At 39.8% G+C, this 6993-nt stretch overlaps 1 non-coding gene across 1 annotated transcript; it reads left to right on the top strand.

The window, feature by feature from the left end:
• Window positions 1-6638: 6638 nt before the first annotated feature.
• On the top strand, window positions 6639-6743 carry LOC115062886. Its single transcript, XR_003842793.1, has one exon. It is a non-coding gene; the product is annotated as a small nucleolar RNA U13 (small nucleolar RNA).
• The last annotated feature ends 250 nt before the right edge of the window (window positions 6744-6993 follow it).

Genomic DNA, 6993 nt, shown 5'->3' on the forward strand with positions numbered 1-6993 from the left:
CTCACCTCCAGCTGCTCACCTCCAGCTGCTCACCTCCAGCTGCTGGTATTCTGCTTTCTCAAGCTTGTTTCAAATACCTTACTCCTTTGTTTATGAAGAAGGGAAAAAATGTTCATTTGAATGAGCCAGTTTCAGTAATAAAAGAAAAAAGAATGGAAAGGAGAAAAGAACGTTTAAAAGAATTCTGAACTTGTGCAGAATCCCAGATAAGCAGGAGAGGTTTGAGAGAATGGCATAAAGAAATCATGACTAAGGCTTACCGGGATTGTAGGAAAGAGAATGGATCACAGCATCTTTTCTGTGTCTATAAATGCAGAGATTACTAAAATTGGTCTTTGAATAAACATGTGGATCGTTTCATAACCTTGGGACTATCTGAATATAAACCTTGACCTCAGATAAACAGGGCAGATGCAATTGTGCTCACTGTTCTTCTATCATTCGGAACTCAAAAGCTCCATAGTTCACAGTTTAAAGGTGCCCTCTGTACTGGCTAGCTTTGTGTCAACTTGACACAGCTGGAGTTATCACAGAGAAAGGAGCTTCAGTTGGGGAAATGCCCCCCATGAGACCCAGCTGTGGGGCATTTCCTCAATTAGTGATCAAGGGGGAGAGGCCCCTTGTGGGTGGGACCATCTCTGGGCTGGTAGTCTTGGATTCTATAAGAAAGCAGGCTGAGCAAGCCAGGGGAAGCAAGCCATTAAGTAACATCCCTCCATGGCCTCTGCATCAGCTCCTGCTTTCTGACCTGCTTGAGTTCCAGTCCTGACTTCTTTCAGCGATGAATGGCAATGTGGAAATGTAAGCTGAATAAAAACCTTTCCTCCCCAACTTGTTTCTTGGTCATGATGTTTGTGCAGGAATAGAAACCCTGACTAAGACACCCTCTCTCATGGACAGAGAGGAAATAAGGAGAAGTGGTCCCATAGGTTCTCCTCTGTGTGTTCTGGGTCCTCTGCCCAATCACCTCTTGTTCTTGAAAAACCCTCTGAGCTTGGAAATTTGCACAAGCACTTCTGGCCTTCACCCTTTATCTCTACTGTTGCTGTCTTTCTGTTTCACTCATTTACAACTTTCTTCTAGGGTACACATTTATGACCTTAATGTTAACCTTGTGAGACAGCTTCTTGTGAGATGTGACCTAGGGCAGCATCCTTCAGGACCAATTCCTGTAACCCTATCCAGTGTGCACGGCTACTCAAATGATTTTTGTTCCCTAATAGTGAAAATGGATATGAGAACTCGTGATTTATTTTCCCAACTTATCCAGAGAGAGGACCATAGCTGCCTTCCCACACTGCACCACAGAACCATGGCTGCCTCCCCACACTGCACCAGAAAACCAAGACAGACTTCCTGAAACAGCCATGCTTTTAATTTTTCCCTTTTTATTTGTTTCCATCTGTTCTGTGGTACTGTGTTGAACCTACACTCTTGGACATGCTAGGCAAACTCCATACCATTGACCTATATCTCCCACCCTTTATTTTACTTTTTTAGAGTCTTGATAAGTTGCTCAAGGTAGCTTTGAATTCATACTGCAGCCCAGGCAAGCCTTGAACTTGAGATTCCCCTTACCCCAGCTTCCCAAGTAGGCACTACAAGCCTGTGCCACTAAGTTTTCTCCCTTGATATGCAATGTCTACTTCTTCATCTGTCTGCCATTAACTGAGAAACTAATCCAAGGGGGGTGACCATAAAATTACTAAACAAAGCAAGGGAAGAGAAGTGTGGAAAAGCTAGTAGAGCTTTATTCTCGAGAAAAATCTAAGCTTGAGTCAAATGAACAAACACCTACTTTGTTCCTACTAGGTACACATTTTGCCAGCCCCCAAAAGGGATATACATGATGTACAACAGAACCCACTCTCAAGGAATTTCTAATACTCTAAAGGGTATTTCATATATTCATTGTGTAAATAATGGTGCAATTTTTTTCCCTGTATAATAGCTGTTGCTTTTGTAGTGTCTACAGATGGTGGAACGGATGACACATCGCTTCTTATTTGGCATTGCCAATAAGTACTGTTATTCTCTTTATTTGTGGGTGAGGAAATGGAGGCTCAGAAAGCTTAGCCTGCTTGTCCCATGCATAACATATACGATGCTGAGGAGAAAACCAGAACTTGGACTTACATTGGCTTTAGTGCGTGCCTCCTATGAAAGTAAAGATGAGCTTGCTGTTGTGGGTGACATGTCCCACAGCACCTGGAAGACAGACACTGAGATGACACACTTGTTTTCTCTAGAATGTGATTCATCCAAATAATTGAGGATGGAAGCAAGGAACACTTAATTTTAGAAAAGCAGCCAATAGCCAGATGAAATTCTGCCAAGAATGAAATCTAGCCTGGAAGTTTCCCACTCTGGGCCTTTCCATCTTTAAAACACGCTGATCAAACATTTGCTTTAATTTCCCTTTTAATGCATTAAAGTGTGGTGGAATGATTCAGAGTTGTAATAACTTTGTTGATATACATATAATATCCACTTACTACATTTGTTCTTGGCAAACAACACATGTACTTCATTGTACACACAATAAACTGAATTCAGTAGGACTTCGTTGTTGTTGTTGTTGTTGTTGTTGTTGTTGTTAAATGAACTAGACACTCCTTACTCTGTTTCAGACACCAGTTCTTTTGGAGCAATAGCCTCTTTCCCTAGGCCTTTTCCAACAATATCCATACAGCAGAGTCATTGTGATTGTTGAATGGGCACTGGGAGCAGCAACATAAACATATCAATCCCAAATCTTGACTTTGAGGTTGTATTGCCCTGACTCATGTCCCTGGGAGAGCAGCAGCCCAAGGAGTGTCAGTATGCGTGGGTGACCCGGGATCAGTCTATAAAGTTTATTTACTTGCATGCAAGAGCATACCATAGAAATTCTTTCACAGACAGGAAATTGGCAGGGTTTTCTTCTATACGTATTAGCATCTGCTCGCTTCTCCATCCAAACAACTGCTACGCACAGCTCCCCTACCCTCAGAGCAAGCATATGTTTGTGGGTTCATATGCCTCTGACTAGCCAAGGCAGAGGTCTTCTACTGAATATGGTAGATCATGTGAGTGCTGATACAACAAAACTCAGGTTTATCTTCAGCAGCTTCTTTCTCTTTGTGACTCTTCGTAGATACACTATGAGAATTTAGCCTCTTTGTCTATCTGAAAATACACACACACACACACACACACACACACTCTCACACACCCTCAAGCACTTTCATGTAGTCTATTCATTTTATGTGCCTCCATCTTTCCAAATGAAAGGTTTTACATAAATAGCCCTTGTGATTAAAGAAAAAGGCAAAGGGCCAGGCATTTTCCTGCTGGAAGATATTTCTGGAGTGAAGTGACTTCACCTCTCAGTTTTGCATTAAATCCAAAATGGAATACAGTTTAATATAGCCAGGTAGAATAAAATATCTTTGTTCAGGCACTGAAGCGCCTTCATTAATTAGGATTTGGTTTGGATCAAGAGCATAAGGAGGTTTTATCAATGATTGCTTTTGACACCCTTAAACAGCTTTTATGTTCTTAAAATGTGCCTAATCCTGAATTTCAAAGAACAGAAAGAATTATAGGGAGCTAGTAAATCAGAAGGGATTATGATCTTCTTATAAATTACAACACACAGCGTTTAAAGAAATCTCTTTAAGCTCCGAAATTAACTTTTGATCTTCTTACTGGAAGAATTGTAAAAGCTAAGATGTGTTTGAATTTTCCTATGTGTCCATGGTATTCAGAGAAAGTGAGACCGAGGAGGTTTCTAGTATTTTAAAATGCTGTTGAACATAAAGAGAGAGGCTGAGGCCCTTACAGCACACCCTTATGAACTGTGTGCCATCACGACTTCCGCTACACAGAGCTCCGAACCAAGAGGTGTATTAGCTGGGAAGAGAGCATTGATTTCCTGGCTCTAGTCTTCTGTGGTTTTAAGTCAAGAAACATCAGCTATAAACTACCAAAATGAGTCAGCCACGGATGCAACATTCAAGATCTTTCTACTTACTGGAGGAGACAGACATGTAAACACTAGGCAGAAGGAGGTTGGAGGGGTCTGAGTGGAAGCAGGACAGATGACATACTTGAGAAAGACAAGATTTCACATGGCCAGGAGGGCTTTCAGAAAACCCTTGTGCTGGCTGGTGCTCAGAACATGCTTAAGAAACCATTTTCTGGAGAATATTAAGCAGGGAATCGAGGCAGAAGGACTAGTTCAGGAAGTGAGGAGAAGGCTGATGCTGCCGAGATGAGGAGACTAAGAGAGGAGGTTGGAAGACGCTTGAGGGTAGAGTCTGCAGGGAGCTGATGTGTTCTTCTGCCATGTCATTACCTAAGAGAGCATTTCTGATTAGTGACACTAACGTAGAAACAAAATGTCTCATCTCTACACCAAAGTGATCTAACTAATCCAGATCTAAATGTATGTAGTCCAAATCTAAAAAGATTCGGACAACATTAATTAGGAAGAAGAGAAATTGAGTTGAAAGAATGTGAATCATTATGAACATATTTGCTAAGAAATATTGAATTATTTTCTGTCTCATAATTTCTCTAATTACCTTGGGTAGAGATGACTTTTATGCTACACTTTATAAGAAAGTCATAATCAATCAAGTTTTCTGTCTTCCTCTTTTCTGTCTCCCTATAATCCTTTCTATCCTCTGAAATTCAGCATTAAGCACATTTTAAGAATGTAAAAGCTGTTTATGGGCACTAGCCATCATTTTAATACCTGTTAACAGACTTCATTATATAATAGATGCCTCATAAAATTATGACAGTAACTGTTAGTATTAGGATTGTTGGACATATTTTACTGTATCCATGTCAACCATCTTCAATATTTACTTTATATTTCTCTATATAATTGCTGTTCAAAATGTGTGACCTTTATTGATTCCTGCTCCTTTCTATTAGATTCTGCTTTGTAGATCAGCAATAGTTTCCATCTCATTCTGGGTCACATAGTGGGAAAGAATCATGAGGAGACAGTAAATAAGAAGGAATTGTGACCTCCCTATAAATTGCAGTATAGGTGTTGAAAAAAAAAAAAAAACACCTCTGTGCATTTCTTTTGGTTCTACATAACCTATGCGATTATCCTGCTCCTCATCAAAGGCAGGTAAAATAAGGTTTGTTTATAAACAGTGTTGAGTGTGGGATCATTAAGTAGGAAGGTCCCAAGATAGATGGTACTGCACTGGTTATTTGCCGATTCCACAGTCCCTGCAGTGAATGGTAGGAGCCTCCATTCTCCTCCATCCTCCTCCGTTCTACTCTTATCTACCAAATAGTTACTTCTCAAACAAAAAATAGCAATTCCTTTGTGAAGAAAATTAATGCTACCTACGAAAAAGTTTTTAGATGTTGTTATGTAGGTCTTTCTCCAGAGCAGCTGACTCTAGTCCTGATTATTCTAGAGTGAGTGCCATCTGTTGGTAATCATGGTGCTCCAACATATGCTGGTTAAGATCTCATTGTTACATTGATTAGTAACAGACACATCCCAAGAAAGTTTCCAATGTGAAGTAAGCATACAGCTTGACAAAACAAAGGAAACAAGCAAACCCTTATAAATTTGTATCATTTAGGAAATAACTTTATATTTTTTCTCCTTTCCATTCACCCATTGAAATTCTCTAATACTTCTAGTAACTGCTAATAACTGCTAATCCTATCCAGTTTTTTTTTTTTAAAGTGGGTAAGTTCTACTCTTGTTTCTTTTCTAGAATTCTCTGTCTTGTTTCATGCCCAAGACTGTACCATGATAAGCCACCTCTCCCATGCTAATTCGCTCCTTCCCACAATGTCTGTCTCTATCAAATAAGCCTCTACCATGCTTCCAAAATCATGAAGAAACCCTCTTCCAGTCCACTGGGATGGGAGTGAAATTTCTGCGAAATCTCTCTTCCCAGCATTCCCTTAAAACATTTTTAGAAGAATTTTTTAATTAAAACAAATCTCAGCTATTAAATGAAGCCTAGCATATGAAAACTCACTCTTAAAAGGTACCTTCAAGTAAAAATTTTTAATTTTTATAGGGTTTTTAATGAGATAAAGGCAATAAAAAGCATCATTAATCTTTTGTATTTAGCCTTCAGAATTTAAGTGTTCTAATCTGTGAGCTGGTAAGAGCCCAAATGTAAGAGAAATGCTGTCGAGGTCTAAATTGTAATTGGAAGAAATTTTCAGTCCACCTACAGTCGTCATTGTTCTTCATCAGAAGGTTCTATGTAAGTGTTAACTTATTTTTTCATAAAACTGAATCCATCTTAGTGTCTGAATATTACAACTTTGACAATTATTATAAATTCTTTAAAAATAAATTGTCTCTAGCAACATAACATGAGATACATGCTTATACCTCAGAATACTGTTTTGGGATGTTTATTCTTTGTTAACTATTGGACTGATTTGCTGATGGTTATGTTTGCCAGTGTGGGTTGATGCCAGTGATGATAATGGGCCAATTTTGGGGAGAGACATATGAATAGTGATTAAAAATAAATGAAGACTTCTGAGGTAAGATGGCAGAATTTCCATTTTCTAATCCCAGTAAGTAAGGACAAGAGCAGAAAGACCATAATCAGTGAAGAGTGGGTAATATGAGGACTCAAAGACAGAGAGAGATCCTTTTCTGTTTTGGTTCATCTGTGTTATGCCTGGGTATCCATGCCATTTTGTGACATGTGGCTACAAACTTGCTGTGGCATCAGCACATTACCCCACTGGCAGAAGAGATCAAAAGGTTCAGGACAGCTCAAACCAGGGAGAAACAGAAAGGGGAGGCCAAAAAAGGACTGCAGTCCAGAGTGGCCACCCTCATGTCAGGGCTGGAGAAGCTGTCAATCAAACCGTAAGTTAAGCCAGGCGGGCCTTGTGAGAATGGAATGGGATGGAGTGGAATTCCAGCTACTGACCACACACACACACACACACACACACACACACACAGACACAGAGAGAGAGAGAGAGAGAGAGAGA

Source organism: Mus pahari, chromosome 21 (genome assembly GCF_900095145.1).
Source record: "Mus pahari chromosome 21, PAHARI_EIJ_v1.1, whole genome shotgun sequence".
In the NCBI taxonomy this organism is placed as follows: Eukaryota; Metazoa; Chordata; class Mammalia; order Rodentia; family Muridae; genus Mus; species Mus pahari.